General features: G+C 46.0%; 1 long non-coding RNA gene across 2 annotated transcripts in view; it reads left to right on the forward strand.

Moving 5' to 3' along the window:
* The first annotated feature begins 217 nt into the window (after nucleotides 1-217).
* LOC137753159 (uncharacterized) overlaps nucleotides 218-15258 on the forward strand; it is a 30169-nt gene continuing 15128 nt past the window's right edge. The window contains exons 1-2 of one of the 2 annotated variants that reach the window (XR_011071403.1): nucleotides 218-299; nucleotides 13636-13710. This is a non-coding gene — a long non-coding RNA (uncharacterized lncRNA). Of the gene's footprint in view, nucleotides 300-9700; nucleotides 9858-13635; nucleotides 13711-15258 lie in introns of those variants that run through there. The other variant, XR_011071402.1, reaches the window with a different exon arrangement.

A 15258-nucleotide genomic window follows, 5' to 3' on the forward strand; every position in this document is an offset into this window, starting at 1 on the left:
ATAGACGTGCTCGCCAGAATTGAGGCAACTTCACCCTCCTTTGTCCACCAGGAAAGGCAGGGGCATGAGGGTGGAGTGGAGTCTGACAGAGAGAAAATGATTGACGGAAAGTCGCCGCTTCCAATCGGAGTGCCGTGCGCAGGCTGGCCAGCCTATGGGACTCAGCTTCTAAGGCGAGAGGCGGGCCTCTCAGATGTAGGAAGTATTCGTGGGTGTCTGGGTATTCAGGCAGGCGAAGGGCTTAGCGGCCTCTGGAAAAAGGCAAGCGCGAGCCGTGGACATGCTCATGGCGCAGAGGGGTGAGTTTGCGAAGGCAATGTGTAGGCTGACCAGGGCCTGCCCAGACCGGCAAAAGGCCGAGCTGACCTCACTTCCGAAGATAGGGCTCTGTGGGCGGAGCCATGCAGATTAGGATCCCAGGCCTAACTGGGGTGCTTGTGGGCGAGGCTTTGGGAGCCTTCTGAGACCTCGTTGGTTGAGGAAAATGCCCCTGCGGCCTCTGAGCGCCACCACTGGCTGGACGAGGGTAGGGCAAGATGCCCGCCGCTGGGATCCGCCCCCTGGAGGGTGTCTATGCTAGCTTAGAGGAGTGCGCGGTCCGGATGATCCGATCTTCTTTTCCTAGGCTGCATCCGGCGGTCCTAGCCGACAAATTTAGTGTGAGGGTGAGCGCAGATGTGGACAGGCCTGCTCTGGATTCTCCTTCTTTGCTCTGAATGTCTCTGCCTGCGACTCCTTGTCTCTGAGCCTCTTTCTCTCTCTGTGTCTGGATGGCTCTTTGCGTCTGCATCTCTGTCTCTCTTCCGATGTTTATGTCTCCGTGTGTCTGTGTGCCCTCCTTCCTTATGCCTTCAGCTCTTTTTATGTCTTTTTCTCCAGGTCTTTGTCTTTCTTAGTCGTTCTTCAGTTTTCTCTCCTCCAGTATCTCCCTATCTCTCTTTTCCTCTGTGTCGCTCTCACTTTGCTCTCTCTTGATCTCTGGCTTCCCACTCTTTCCCCTTTGGTCAGCCGAATGGAGCTCAGTGAGGCAAAGCCCCTGAGGACCAGCCTAGTTGGAACCCCGAGCTCCACTGCCCACAGGATTCCCATTTACGTTGAGGAATCTTAGGAGAAGTTGACTCTCATTGTTACCGAGTCCAAGCTCGTTCTGCTCGCCGCATGACAGGCTCATAAATCAAGAGAGGAGGTGTTGGGGCAAGGAATAACAACTTTATTTGGAAAGCTGGGAGTCTGAGAAGATGGCAGACTAGGGTCCTAGAGAACCGTCTTGCAAGGGGTCTGGATGCTAGTTTCTTCTTTTTTTTTTTAAATTTATTTATTTTTGGCTGAGTTGGGTCTTTGTTGCTGCGCGCGGGCGGGCTTTCTCTAGTTGTGGCGAGCGGGGGCTACTCTACCTTGCAGTGCTTGGGCTTCTCATTGCAGTGGCTTCTCTTGTGGCGGAGCATGGGCTCTAGGCGTGCGGGCTCAGTAGTTGTGGCTCGCGGGCTCTAAAGTGCAGGCTCAGTAGTTGTGGCGCATGGGCTTAGTTGCTCCGCGGCATGTGGGATCTTCCCAGACCAGGGCTTGAACCCGTGTCCCCTGCATTGGCAGGCGGATTCTTAACCACTGCGTCACCAGGGAAGCCCTGGATGCTAGTTTCTTTCATAGAACAGAGAGGGAGTAAGTGAAGAGGTAAAGTAAAATGCCCATACGTTTTGCAAATATCTTCTGGTTTCACCAGACTCAAGGAGGGGATATGTTAATTTCTTCTTTCCTGCAGTCATTCACAGGTGGCTTGGGTCAGGATGTTTCCCTGTGAGCTGAAAAAAGGTATTTTAGTTTAACATTCAGGCAGAGGGGGCAGGGTTACCTGAGACGGGCCATTATGTATGCTTCATGCTATAGGCAACATCCTTTTAGTGATTAACTTGTAACAAAAGCAACAGAAATCAAAGGTTTAAGTAAAAGAAACAGATCTAATATGGAGTCAGATTTGTTATTCCCTATTACAATTCCCCACTGTCAATGGCCATTCCACAATCTTATGGGAAAAGGGGCAATGACCCCCCCTGGCTACTTCCTGCTAAATAGGGGTGATGTGGGTGATTGTAGAATGGAATTGATCACCCTTGGGCTGATAAGAATATTCTATTCTAGTCTAAGAATAGTCCTTAGAATCTTTGGTAGATAGGACAATTCTCAATTATTTGAACCCGATGAAATCCCTCAGTCCTTCTGTTGTCTAATTTGTAATTGGACTTGGGGGTTTTGGTTCCAGTTTCTATACATATCTATTAATTTTGACTTTCTGACTGTGTCATAATTACACTAGATTGCTGTGTTGTTCAGTTGAACAAGATTAAACAAGTAGGTTGACCCACCCTTCTCCAGCTATAATGAAATTGCAATCTCAATATTTATCTTTTTTGAAGAGCAAACTTAAGTCTTCTAAGGGTTCACAAACCCATTGCTCTCTAGGCCTTTCAGGAGTTGGGCCATTTTCTGATGACAGTGGTGCTGCTTTAATCCGAGTGTGATAAATCCGTGGCTTTTCTCCAGCTAACCTGACAGATGAGTGCATGGTAAGTAATACCATACGTGGTCCTGTCCACCTTGCAGTCAGCTGAGCTTCAGGCCCTTGCTCTCTTCAGGTTTTAAGGAAGACTTAGACTCTGGGTCGGAAAGGATGTAAGGCTACTTCAGTTGGATAGGCAGACCTGTTGGAGGCAAACTCATGAAGAGAGGTCAGTATAATGCCCAAAGTTTTAACCTAATTAGCAACAGCTAGGTCTTTCAGAGCGTTTACAGATTCCCTGGTCCAGGTAGACACCTGTAATGGCCTACCATAAAATATTTCAAAGGGGCTTAATTTAAGCCTGCTTCTGGGAGCCACTCTGATCCATAGCAGGGCAGTTGGCAGAGCCTTATCCCCAGTTAAATTATTCTCTTGACCTACTTTAGCAATGCTTCTTTTTAATGTATGATTCATTTTCTCATTTTTTTCCTGTTGATTGTGGTCCCAGGATGAATGTAACTGCCCATTAATTTGTAGTGCTTTAGACGTCTATTTGTTGGATTATGCTAGAGACAAAAGCAAGCCTGTTATCACTTTGAAGGATGTTAGGCAGTCCAAACCCGGGGATAATTTCCTTAAGGAGGGCTTGAACCACTTCAGAGACTTTTCCTGTCCTGGTGGGTTATGCTTCCACCCATCCTGAAAAAGTGTCCACAAACACTAGCAGATATCTGAAATTTCCTGCAGCTCAAGGCATTTGAGTTAAGTTTATTTGCCTGTCCTCAGTGGGGCAGGTTCCTCTGTGTTGGGTTCCCATCTGAGGAGGCCTGACAGCAGCTTTTGGATTATTTTTAGCCCAAATCATGCAATTTTAAGTGACTCACTGGATGGTTTTTTGTAGGTTAGGCCCCATTATATACTTTTGAATCCATCGTAAGGTGGCATCTCTCCCATGATGGGTACTGTTATGAATGTGCTACAGCACAGTGTCCAGGAGTATCTCAAGAATCAAAACAAAAAAAAAAAAAAAAAAAAGAATCAAAACAATTCCTTGTGCACTACATTTCCAGCCAGGTGATGTGTGGTCAAGAGTGAAACCCCACTCTTTGGCCCTCTCCTTGTCCTTTTCTGAAAACACTGCCTGGTATTTTGACAAGTCAGTCTGTGGGAGAAGTGATCCTATCATGGCTTGATTGTTGCCTTCTTTGCAGCTTGGTCAGCTAACCAGTTGCCCTCTATTATATGAATTTCACCCTTTTGGTGGCCTGGGCAGTGCGTTATGGCCAATTGGGAGAGCTTGTGGACTGCTTCTAACAGTGAAACCACTAGGTGGCATTTTGGGGGGCTCCAAGGAGCTCCGGTTCTTTATGTCTCAGCACAGAAAGAATTAAGCGAGAGGCAGTGATAGATAAGAAGTGATTTATTAGAATAGGACACTTGTGAGGCTTACAAGTGGGTGGGCGAGAGGGTGCTGCACCCTGAGAACTTAGTGGGCTACAGTTTTATAATCAGAGGAAAAGTGGGGAGGGGGAGAAGACCACCTTCTTCCTCATTCTTGAGTAGACGTCACGGTTCCATTATCAGGTCATCCTCCAGGTTGAGCAGGGGAGTTTTGTTGTCCCTACATGGTCAAGCCAGGACTGTCATGGCACTATGGAAAAATGATTTCAGCTCTCAGTACAATGAGGGTCTTTCACTTTGAAATGTCACCTTTCCATAAATTATTGTTTTTTATGTGTGCAGAGAGCATGTCCTAGGGGTCATTAACTTACTGAGCTCACTGGGCAGGATATGGGTCTCATGCCACCATTGTTTTATTGTTTTGGGGCATTTCTCATGCTTCTGTTCCATGATTTTATGGCTAAGCAAGCCTGCTTGGTTTTGTGGTTAAGCAAACCTGCTTTCTGGAGTGATCATTAACTTACAGGGGTCTCCCACACCTTTTTCTTTACCTACAATACCCTAGTGGGATTAACTATTTAATTACCTACTTTGTCCCTTTACTCTGTCTCTATCAATAGTGACAGGATTTCAGAAGAATGTTTTATGTCTTTATTGTTTGAAGTGAGGAGCCCCTTTTCCTTCCAGATTGCCCTGTGAGCATGAACCATGGAGAACACATAGCAAAGAGTCTGTGTATATATTTACTCCCTTGCCTTCAGTGGGAGTAGGGCTCTTGTCAGTGCAATGATTTCCGCCTTCTGAGCTGAGCTCCCTGGGGGGCAGGGCTTTTGCTTCAACAATCTTTTTAAGGTTTACCACCACATACCCAGCGTGTCGGCTACCTTGGTCCGTGCAGCTGCTTCCATTGGTGAACAGTTCCATATCTGGCTGAGCTGAGGGTTGGTCCGTTAAGTCTGGTCTGCTAGAGTACACTAGCTCAATGAAGTGTAGGCAGTTTTGCTGGATTGTGCAGCATCAATCGGGAGCATTGTGGCTGGATTTAGGGCTGAAGTGACCTGAAGTCTTACATTGGAATTGTCTAAGAGAATGGCTTGGTACTTTCCCATTCTCCCAGAACTCAGCCAATAGCCCCCTTTTTGTTCCAGTAAAGAAAGGACGTGGCGAGGGACATACACAGTGGTGGGTTGCCCCAGGGTAAACTTCTCAGCTTCCTGAAGTCTGTCACGTGTAGTGGCTACAGCTTGAAGGCAAGGTGGCCATCCCTTAACAGTCTCTTCTAGTTATTTTGAGAAGTAGGCAGTGGGTGGAGGGATATTCCCCAGAGCTTGAATTAACACCCTAAGACTTATGCCTCGTCTTTCATGGACATAAAATTTGAAAGGTTTCTTTCAGTCTGGTAATCCCAAAGTCGGGGCTGAGACTAACTTTGTTTTTTATTGTTTCAAAGGCTGTTTGGCACTCTTTAGTCCAAGTAAAGGGCTCAAGATCATGTCCCTTTAAAGCCTCATAGAGGGGTTTTCCTGTGAGATCCAAATCCGACAGAACCCTGCCATTCCCAGGAACCCTCTCAGTTGCCTGTGGGTCTTGGGTATTCCCAAGCCTGCAATTGCCTGTTTTCTATCAGGCAAAAGATCCCGCTGTCCTTGGGAGAGGAAAAAGCCCAGATAGGGGACTTGCTTACATATACATATCTGGGCCTCTTTCTGGGAGACCTTATATCCACAATTGGCCAAATAGTTCAGGGTTCTGATGGTATTTTATAGACATTTATCACATGTAGGACTTGCTATGAGCAAATTGTCCACATATTGGAGTTAAAGTCCTTCGGCCAATATTACTTTTCTGAGGTCCCTAGCCAACATTTCCCCAAACAAAGTAGCGTCGCCGAATGAATCAGGTCGTGCTGCTCGCCGCTCACAAAATCAATACTCACAAATGTCGGTAGAAAGAAAAGGTGCCTTTAATCAGAATGCCAGCAATCTGGGAAGATGGTGGACTCAGCCCAAAACCACCTCCAAAGATTCTGCTCAGCCATCAAAGTTTTGGAAGGGAAACAGAGAAGTAATCTGAGTTAATCACTGAGATGGGGGTCAGAGTCATGGCCATCCCCCACTGTGTGCAGGCTTGTCGACTCCTCCTGGTCTTACTCTAGACATTATCTTGTTCACACAGTTTGGTCACACAGTTTGTTCCCTAGATTACTGAAAGGGAAGCTAGGGAAGAGATCTGGTCATCTGTTAATTACTTATTCTTCATTCTTACTGCTTTGATCTATGGAAAGAACCGAAAAGTTAGGTAAGGTATTGTTTGATTAAAAGATTTGAAAGGTGCGCTTGGGTCAGATATGAGTAGAGCATGGGGCTGCCCGGTTTAAAAGTTAGTTACAATATAGCCTTGCTAAAGAGACAAGGAAAGGGGCTTCCTGCTGACGGCGGTTTCCTCAAAGAGCAGCTTACAGTAGGGGAATTCTTAAATCCTTGAGGCAGGACAATCCAACAATACTATTGGACTACCTGTGTTTCTGGGTCCTGCCATGTAAAAGCAAATAGCTGCTGTGATTCTTCTGCAATAGGAATGCAGAAAAAAGCATCTTTCAAGTCCCAAACCGAGAACCAGCTGTATTCTCCAGCAATAGTTGTGAGCACAGTGTATGGATTAGGTACCACAGGGTGCAAAGCTTGGACTGTTTCATTAATAGGCCTCAAGTCTTGGACAAAGCAATACTCTGCTGAGTTTGGCTTTGACCGGGAGAATAGGGGTGTTGTTCAGGGACTTGCAAGGTTTAATCAGTCCTGTTTTCAAAAACTTTTCGGGAATTGGCTGAATTCCCTTTTGGGCCTCTTGACTCAGAGAATATTGTTTTAGATTAGGTGTCCCAGCATTCCTTTTTAATGGGATTCATATTGGCCATGCATTTTTGGCTTTCCCTGGGGTGCTGTCAGCCTACACTTCTAGCCTTACCTTTTCGTAGACTTCAGGGGGAAAAGAGCTGTGTCTCCTTTTCTGGGGTTTCCATGAGCCCCATCTGTAGGCTCAAAGTGTGCTCTGGTGGGTCCCTGATGTCAAGCTATTCTGTCAAAAATGTAACTTGAGCTTTTAATTTACAAAGGAGGTCCTGTCCCAAAAGAGGGATTGGACACTCTGGCATATATAAGAAAATGTGTTTCAGGGTGAGGTCCCCTAGCTGACATTCTAGAGGTTGTAAGAACGAACGATTTTGTACTTCTCAAGAGACTCCCATGACCGGGATGGATTGAGATGTTTTCTGTGCCACCTTGGTGTTTACCACAGAATATGTTGCACCCATATCTATTAGAAAGTCAATCAACTTGTTCCGCACTGTCAAAGTTGCCCGGGACTCCTGTGGGGAGATTGGAATTTGATGCATCAAGTCCAAGGGAGCCCCGGACCTCTTCATTTACCATGAGCGTTCCTCTCTTTCTACCATACAAGAGAGCCTCCCTGCTTCCTTTTATCGTTTTTGTTCCTATGCTTTAGCCTAGGGCAATCTCTTTTCCAGTGCCCTTCCTCCTTACAGTAAGCGCATCGTTCTCTCCCCAGTGGTGGCTTACCTCTCTTTGGGTTACTCACCTTCTGGGAATCCAGTGCTGCTGCCAGAAGAGTGGTGTTCTGTTTTGCATCTTCTTTCTTCTGTCGTCATTCCCTGTTGTTGAACATGTTAAAAGCAACACCTACCAATTGAGAAGGGTCCATTCCAAATGCACCATCTAACTTTTGTAATTTTCTTCTTAACATCTGGGGCGCTTTGCCCAATGAAGGTCATATTTGCCATCCTTATATTCTCAGGGGCCTCAGGATCTGCATCCCTGTAGCGCCTATGAGCTTGATAAATTCTATAAACTCTGATGGATTCTCATTGGGTTTTTGTTCTATCTCCTGAATTTTGTTTAAGCTCTTTTGCCCCCTTTTGAAGACCCGCTACACTTTCTATTGATATAATGCTCTAGGTGTGGCATGCGTCCATTTTTAGGATCCCAGTTAGGCTCAGCAATAGGAACTGCCAGATTTGCTTCTGGAGCTTCACCTGGATCCGCTAGATGGAGCTGGTGTGCTTCCTCTCTAGCCTTGTCAACAACCATCCTCCTTTCATCCCCAGTAAGCATCCTATTCATAAGAGTGTGAATATCCGCCCAAGTGGGATGGTGAGTGGCAAAGACAAATAAAAAGTTCAGTCATGCAGAGGGGGTCCTCTCGGTAAGTAGGGTTATGGTCTTTCCAGTTAAGCAAATATGAAGTTGAGAATGGATTGTGCATCCATAGAAACCTAGCCGGTTGGCCATTTGCATTAAAGCCTCCTATGGGATATCAGCACAAGGGAAATTTCCCAGCCCCGGAAGTGGCTCCAGGTCCAAACTAAGTGTCCTGTTGGGTTTTACATGGTGATACCAAACCAGGTCTCCGTGCCCCAGCGGTTAACATAGAAACTTCTACTTGATCCCCATAAGTAGGGGAAACAGGAGGCGGTAAAAGGGGTGAATATATTGGCGGCATGGGGACGGTCGGCACAGCTGCTGGTACAGTCGGCTCTGCCGGTGGGGGAAGCGGATAGGCTAGAGTTCCGGGGTAAGTTTTGAAATAACATGTCCCCGCTCTCATTTTCTCTCTCTCCCTCTTGTAGAACAGATTTTCCCTTGGGTTTCCTTTCAGACCGATGCACCATAAGGCGTTAGCCCTCTGACTCCTTTTCCTCCTGATGTAATAGTATAAATGCTTCACTGTGTGGCATCTTGTCATTTTCCCTTGCTCTTTCACAAAACAATTCTAACTGCTAGATCATATAATAATTGAGTGAGTTGTTCTGGGGCCATCGCTTTTCTGATCCTAACATATATTGTGGCCACACACTATTACAATAGAATATCATCTCTTTCTTAGTTCTAGGCTTGTTATCGAGTCCAAGCTCATTCTCCTTGACGCATGACAGGCCAATAAATCGGGAGCGAAGGTGTTGGGGCATGGAATGACCACTTTGTTTGGAATGCCGGGAGTCCGAGTAAATGGCGGACCAGTGTCCTAGAGAAGCATCTTACTAGGGTCTGGATGCTAGTTTCTTTTAGAGACCACATAAAGGGGTAGGTGAGGAGGTAAAATAAAAAGGCCATGAGTTGTTGCAAACATCTCCTGGCTTCATCCAGACTCCCGGAGGGGATGTGTTAATTTCTTGTTGCCTGCAGCCATTCACAGGTGGGCTGGGTCAGGATGTTTCCAGTGCGCTGAACAAAGGTATTTTAGTTTAACATTCAGGCATGGGGCTGGGGGTGCGGCAGGGTTCTCAGAGAAGACAGGCCATTATGGATATTTTAAGCTATAGGCAACATTCCTTTAGTGATTATCTTGTAGTAAAAATAGAAAACAGAAGTTAAAATAAAAGAAAGATGTAATGCGAAACCAGATTAGTTCTTCCCTATTACAGGGCCTGATGTAAGGCGGGGCACGGTACAGAAAGCCAGGCTCTTGACACAAAGCCAGACTCTTGACGAAAAGCAGGGTTAGGAAAGTTAAACCAGGTTAAAACGGGTAAAGCCAGATCACCTGACGAAAAGCCTGAAAACCTGAGGTCACGCCAGGCAGGAGAAATGCCATAAAGCAGGGTCAGGTGACGTAAAGCAAAGTCAGCTGATGTAAAGCCTGGAAGTGCCGTAAAGCATTGTCAAGTGACGTAAAACGGCAAAGGTGACGTAAAGCCTGGGAAATTGATGTAAACAAAGCTTTGGTAGTGCCGTAAAGCATTGTCAACTGACGTAGAGCAGGGTAAAGTGTCATAAAGCAGGGTCAGGTGACGTAAATGCCAGGAAACTGAGGTAAAGTCTGGGGACCCTTGTATTTAGTTCCAGTTATGTTACAAAAGCTGGGTACATGACGTTCAGCCCGAGGACCAGACATAAAGAGGGAACGTGAAATAAAGCTGTGGCACCAGCTATAAAGCCGGGAAACTGAGGTAAGGCTGGGCAGGTGACGTACAGCCGGGGCACCTGACCTAAGGCCGGGGGATAAACGTCAGGAAGAAAACATCCTGGATTTCATCCTAGGTGTCTGCCTCCATTCTCTTTTATGCTGTGCCTTGTGGAAACTTGTCACAAGCCTCTAGTGTCTGTGTGTCATCCGCATTATATTGACATAGTAGTGTTGGTGGTGATGTCAGCAAGGTTACTGATAATACACACTTAATGAGTTCAACGTTAGGCAGGTATATCCTTCAGTGTTTCCTCCTACTTGTAGCCCCAGAACCCTTCACCCCTCCACCCCGCCCCCCACCCCAGTCTCCTGTAGCTGAGGGAGCCAGGTGGGTCTCAGGCCTCTAACAGGTCCTGTTGAAAGAACAAGACTTTGGCCCTTCATCCCACAGAAACTCTTCTGTCCCATTTCATTCCTTTTCTCCTCGTAGATGACCAAAAGCTTCGTGAGGACATTTGCTGTCTTCTAATTAGCTACGTCATTGATTCTGCGTGAGAACAGCCATGAGGCTGGAGTCCCAAGCAGAGATTTCCTCATGTGGGCTTCGTGACCCACGCCAATCTCCTTGCCCTGCACGATTCCCTGTAGCTGGGTCTCAGACACGGACCTGGCCACACACAACCTCTCACGTAAGGTCTTCTGCCCTCTGAGTTGTCTCCAGGACACTGTGCTGCAGAACGGGGACTCCTAGAGGATTCTTCAGCTGCATCAGCGTCCTCTGAGCTTCTGGAACTGACCCCTGTGAACCACAATGTGTCCTTTTATGGAGCCATCTGGACACATTGTTTTGGCTCTAGTGTTGTACTGTGTGTTCCCTCAAAGTTATCTGTATAACAGGTTATCTGAGTCAGAATATTTGCCATACGGATTCCTGGATGGTGCTGCGTTTTGAGCAAAACCAGGTTTCCTGGTACACAACAGGTGGGATGAAACGGCATCACAAGCAGCTGACCCTGCAGCTTGTTTTCCCTCCATGTTCCCTACTGCTTCTCCGTGTTCCTTGTTCTCTGCTTTTTCTTCTCCTTCCCTGCCTTCACTCACTGACCCTGCTCTCCTTCCTCCTCCCCAATGCCTGTCCCTGTTCCCAACTCCTTTACCACGTTCCCCGAGCCCTCTCTTCCTACTTTCTGATCCCGTTGCTGTTCTCCGTGTGATCTGGTCTCTGTTTTTTCTCCCCGTTCCCTTCCCCCTCACTCTCAACCTGTCTCCATCTCTCTGCTCCGTGGCTTCACCAAGACTCCGTTTCCTCTTCTCAAATATTTGATTCACGTCTCTTCTCTAATTGGGGTAGACTGCAGTAATGGAGAGCAGACGGGGACTGACTTTGCTGTACTTTGAACGCTGTAGATAGATCTCGAAACAAATATGGGTTGATGCTTTCCTGAATTCCTGTCCCACGAAGAAGCCCCATTTGCATGAAAACATTGAGTTCAATCCACTTGTTGGTGACCGGCTCCTGATGCCCTCTCTTCTTGCTCACTGTCAATGAAACTACATAAATAAGAGCCTCCTGCATTTCACTACACCTCACCCAGTTGGTTAGTTGTCTTAATCTCCAAGCTCGTAAATCTCCCCAAGCCTGTCAGTGTTCCCAAACACCTTAAGACTCCCAGGCTCACCAGTCATCCCAGATACACCACTCTTGCTAATCCCATCACCCCTCCTCCAAGGCCTCAAAGCTCACTAAGCACATGAATTCTTATCTGCATGTGGGCACTTGTTTTGTTTTGTAACAGTGCACGGAGTTGTACACTTAATGATGTTCACACAACAGTATAATAGAATAAATAAGTATACCCAAATTGTCATCTCCTCTCTGCGTCTTCATTCCGTATACTTTGCTATTTGAATTCTTCCTCACCTGCAAGTCACTCCTGGCACTGTTTTTTCCTCAATCTCAAGTATAGTCTGCGTCTTTACCCCCACTGAGAGTATAAAACCTCAAGCTAGAGAGGGTGCTAGATCCAGAGTGTTTTGGGGGTAAGAAAACTTCTTTCATCTTGTGAACCTCTCTTAAAGATCATGGAAGCCGTGAGTCATCTGGGATAGGGAGACAGGGAGAACATCTGGCCTGTTTGGAGGGTTGAGTGTTACATTTGACTGGTAAATCCCACAAGGTCTTAGACACGCACAGGAGATGGTCTTGAGATGTGGGTGTAGTTTAAAGAGTAGGGCCGTGCCTCATGGATGCCATTGGCAGCTTGACCCTTTTTCTCTGATGAGCCTGGAAGCCTGGCTCCCAGTCCAAGGCAGGGACAGGGCTCTGGCTCATGGGGTAAAGGACAGGTCTGTGGAAAAGGGCATGGTGCATGGGGAGAGGTTCCGGTGCTGCCTGTGACCTCCTCCTGTCTACAGTCTGGTTTTCCTCTGAATCCCAGTGGCCCTATATCCCTCTTCCTGGTCTCCTGTTCTCAGAGGGTCTTTGGGGGACTACACGGCTCGAGGCAGGAAGCACTCACATTGGGAGGTCAGGCGTCATCATGGCAGGCTAGATGAGCTAGTCAAGGCCCATCCTGCCGAACCCTGTCTCCTCCACAATACCCTGGGGACTTTGAGAGGTCCAGAGCGTGCCTGATCAAATGGATTTAATTCTGAAGTGAGTGATCTCCCGCTGTGTACAGAGAAGATCTTGGAGAATGGTTATGACCTGGGGTCACAGTCCAAGAGGAGAGCCCTGGAGGAGAACAGGGCCACCAAAGCCTGACCTGCCTGTGTCCTCTAGCCAAACACCTGCTTGGCCCTGGGCCTTGCCAGGACTGGGAAGGAGCTGATGGTCTGGTTACAGACCAGTGTGTATCCAGAATTTATGAAGGCATGGTGACTGCTTTCTGACCCGTAATTGCCCTCTCACTAAGTCCTTGATTCAATCTGCACATTTCCTTGCTTGACTTGTGCTCTCCTATGATTGCTGCACATAGGGTCTCCAGGGGTCAAGGAGACCTGAGACCTTTTAGGAAGTCAACAAGCTGTAGTGCAGACCAGATGAGCTGGTTGAGGCCTCAAAGACTTAGATAAGAGGAAGTCTGCTTCTCTCCCTGTCCCATAACGAGGCCTGGACTGGCCTTAGTAATGGCTTGGGCATGGCCAGCCCTGTAGATTGGGGTGGGAGCCACGAGCATTGATTATTGACCTGTGCATCTCCTTCCACTGAGGGCCTGACAGGTCTTGGACGTTCTTAGGCTGAAGATGAAGCCATTAATGTTGCATATAATTAGCCCAGTCTAGGACCTGGGAGCTTCATAACTGGCCTCAGATCTTTGTGTGACCTTCCACAAGATCTGGCCAGGGCCTTCCCAGGGCCTAATGTATGGCTACATAAGTACTTGAGATCTCTGTTCCCTTCCATGAAATGGGATGATTCTAGTAATTTGCAAAAGGAAATACACCAGAGGTGTTTCACCCATATCTGGACCTGATCTAGATGATAAGATTCCGGATTTTTTAGCTTATACTTTAACGGGAATTTGGGAGTCCTTGGGAGGGGATGAGAGTATTTTGCCTGTGGAAGTGTTGTGAATTTTAGGTGCCAGAGGGTGAACTGCAGTAAACAGCCTCTAAGATATCCTTCGATTATTCCTGCCTCTTGTTGCTCATACTTGTGTGTAAACCCTTCCATCTGAGTGTGCACTCGATTTAATGGCACAGTTCTGAGGCATAGAATGTTGCAGAGTAATGGGATGCCATTTGCTGATTAGGTTATAAAGACTGCATCTTCCTTCTCAGGCAAACTCGTTTGATCTCCCTTATCTCTCTTGCTCTAGGGGAAGCCAGCTGCCATGTCATAAGGCAGGTGAAGAGGGTCTCAAGGCAAAAAACTGAGTTCTGCCAACAGCCAAGTAAGTAACCTGAGAGGCATACCCTCCTACACTCGAGTCTTGAGATACCTGTGGTTCTGATTTTCATCTTGGTCATAGTCTCACAAATCACCCTGAACCACAATCACCAAAGCTGAAAAAAGAACCTTTTGAAACACTGGACTTCATTAAACTTTAAATTATGCTAATTGAAAGATGTTGTTAAAAGAATAAAAGGCAAGCCACAGATTAGGGGAAAATCACATAGCTAATAAAGGACTGTATCTTGAATATAAAAAGAACTCTCAAATTTCAACAAGAATATGAATAACCAGATACAAAATTGGCAAAAAATTGAACAACTACTTTACAAAAGAAGTTCTACATATGGTAAATAAGCATAAAAAAAAGGGCTGAACTAATTAGTCATTGGAGAACTGCAAATTAAAATCACAGAGATACCACTGCATACTTAATAAAATGTCTAACATAAAAAAGTAATGAAATTTAAAAAATCAAGAGGCTTGGGCTTCCCTGGTGGCGCAGTGGTTGAGAATCTGCCTGCCAATGCGGGGGACGCGGGTTCGAGTCCTGGTCTGGGAAGACCCCACATGCCACGGAGCAACTGGGCCCGTGAGCCACAATTACTGAGCCTGCGCATCTGGAGCCTGTGCTCCGCAACAAGAGAGGCCGCGATAGTGAGAGGCCCGCGCACCGCGATGAAGAGTGGCCCCCGCTCGCCGCAACTAGAGAAAGCCCTCACACAGAAACGAAGACCCAACACAGCCATAAATAAATAAATAAATAAAAAAAAATCAAGAGGATAAAAAATAGCATCAACACCACAAAACAGTTAGTGGGAATTTTAGCAAAATATGTGCAAGACCTGTATCCAGGTAACTACAGAATTTTGCTGCAAGAAACCAAGAAGATGTAAATACGTTGGGATGTATACTATGATCATTGATTGGAAAACTCCACAGAAGTTTCATTTTTTAATATAATAGTAATGAAAATAGTAACGTGCATTTTTGAGGAAACTTATGATATTATTTTAATATTTACATGAAAATGCAAACATTTCAGAGTAGTTAAAACCATTTTAAAAATGAGGGAAGACCTACACTAGCAGTTTTAATCACATACTTAGGTTATATTAAAGAAATATATATGATAGTGAGAAAGTTTACACATATAGATCAATGGACCAGACTAGAGAACTCATCCCCCGGACCCCCCACCTCTATGGTGCAACAAAAATGACAAGATAATTCAGTGGGGGGAATGATAGTCTTGCCAACAAATGGAGTTGGAACAGTAAATATTCATACAAAAAAAATCCAAAATTAACACCATACAATGAATTAATATAAAATACGTCAATCACCTAAGCATAAAAGTTAGAGTTATACATTTCTAGAAGAAAACATAGAAGAAAAATTTTCTCAGTCTTGGGTTAGGAACGTTTTTTTCACTTATGTCTCCAAAAGCATCAATCATGCAAAAAAAAAAAAAAAAAGATGAATTGGACTTCAAAATACACCACGAAAATAAATACAAATAACACAGACTGAGAGAGAGAGAGAGAGA

The sequence above is a fragment of the Eschrichtius robustus genome, chromosome 19, assembly GCF_028021215.1.
Source record: "Eschrichtius robustus isolate mEscRob2 chromosome 19, mEscRob2.pri, whole genome shotgun sequence".
NCBI classification, from domain to species: Eukaryota; Metazoa; Chordata; class Mammalia; order Artiodactyla; family Eschrichtiidae; genus Eschrichtius; species Eschrichtius robustus.